We start from the raw sequence: 2,119 nt of genomic DNA on the forward strand, positions 1-2,119 counted from the left end.
TTGTTATTGACAAAACAATACATTCACAAGATTCATTCGCTTGCGGCTTCGTGGCAGGCGGAAGAAAAAATCAGCCAGATAAGTTTTCATTATTAATGGTTTGTCTGTGCACTTAAAGGCATATGTACGCGCTCCCGTGTTTACAAAGTGTAGTTTGCCCATAATCGATGTCAAACGCACCATAAGACCATATAATGACGATATGTCACCATGCGCGGACCATAATACATGCATTACAGCTTGTTCTAGCCTCTGAAAAAGTGAGGATGTCAACAAAGACGCGGAGTTATTTCCCTTGCGTCAACGCTACCTCTGTTGGCAAATCTATAAATAGGACGATCTAGATCAAAATAAAAATTCAAATATCTCAACATTTAAGGGGTCCTAGACCACAATATCTTGCAGGGAACTTAATTTAGCATGTCTCCAGCTGTTGGTAAAGCAATTAGCGTGTATAGTCATCGAGTACATATGCCTTTAAAAGACCGTTGGGTCGATATATTTGTGAATGTATTGTTTTGTCAATAACAAACGTTCCAACAACCTACCTTTCTTGGTTTTTACATTTAGTCAAGTTTTGACTAAATGTTTTAACGTAGAGGGGGGAATCGAGACGAGGGTCGTGGTGTATGTGTGTGTGTGTGTGTGTGTGTGTGTGTGTGTGTGTGTGTGTGTGTGTGTGTGTGTGTGTGTGTGTCTGTGCGTGTCAGTGTGTGTGTGTGTAGAGCGATTCAGACTAAACTACTGGACCGATCTTTATGAAATTTGACATGAGAGTTTCTGGGTATGATATCCCCAGACGTGCTTTTTCATTTTTTTGATAAATGTCTTTGATGACGTCATATCCGGCTTTTCGTGAAAGTTGAGGCGGCACTGTCACGCCCTCATTTTTCAACCAAATTCGTTGAAATTTTGGTCCAGTAGTCTTCGACGAAGCCCGGACTTCGGTATTGCATTTCAGCGTGGTGGCTTAAAAATTAATTTATGACTTTGGTCATTAAAAATCTGAAAATTGTAAAAAAAACATTTTTTTATAAAACGATCCAAATTTACGTTTATCTTATTCTCCATCATTTGCTGATTCCAAAAACATATAAATATGTTATATTTGGATTAAAAACAAGCTCTGAAAATTAAAAATATAAAAGTTATTATCATAATAAAATTTCCGAAATCAATTTAAAAACACTTTCATCTTATTCCTTGTCGGTTCCTGATTCCAAAAACATATAGATGTTATATGTTTGGATTAAAAACATGCTCAGAAAGTTAAAACGAAGAGAGGTACAGAAAAGCGTGCTATCCTTCTCAGCGGCGCAACTACTAAACCGCTCTTCTTGTCATTTTCACTGCCTTTGCCATGAGCATAAGCGGTGGACTGACGATGCTACGAGTATACGGTCTTGCTGAAAATTTGCATTGCGTTCAGTTTTATTCTGTGAGTTCGACAGCTACTTGACTAAATGTTGTATTTTCGCCTTACGCGACTTGTTTTTTTCTGAGGTCCTGTAGCGATAAACCGGGTAACGCTGCAACAACAGAAGTGTTGCTGTCATTAGCGCTGTTGTGGTCTATGTCGACCAAAAGAATGGGATTCACTGTAGGTGGAGTGCCTGTAGGTGGATTCCCTGTATACCTAAGACTTTAAAATTGGCAGTCTTAGGTATAAAGGGAATCCACCTGCAGGAACTCGATCTACAGGGAATCCCACTCTGTTGGTCGACATAGACCCCATCAGCGTCATTAGCCAGTCATGCATAACATCTTTTCGTCAAAACCATTTCGTGGAACAGGAACCGCCAAGGAAGCGCCAAGGAACCGAAAAAGGTAAGGCAGTCACACTTAAGGGGTAATTCCTCCCCTTCCAACCCCCCACTCTCCCCGAAAAAAAACACATCTCACGCAAAAACACCACCACAATCACCACAACACTCATAACAACAGTCATAAATACCACAATAATCACAACCGCAATCACCGCAACAACAATTATACTGTCTCAAATCGCCCGGGGAAGCAATACAGGTCGGTTTTGGATTTCAGTGGAACGATGACACCACACACCAGGAATAAGCTGACTATGAAATAAACGTTCAATTATGTAAAAGTTAAATTATGT

This window comes from Littorina saxatilis, linkage group LG7, assembly GCF_037325665.1.
Source record: "Littorina saxatilis isolate snail1 linkage group LG7, US_GU_Lsax_2.0, whole genome shotgun sequence".
Classification (NCBI taxonomy): Eukaryota; Metazoa; Mollusca; class Gastropoda; order Littorinimorpha; family Littorinidae; genus Littorina; species Littorina saxatilis.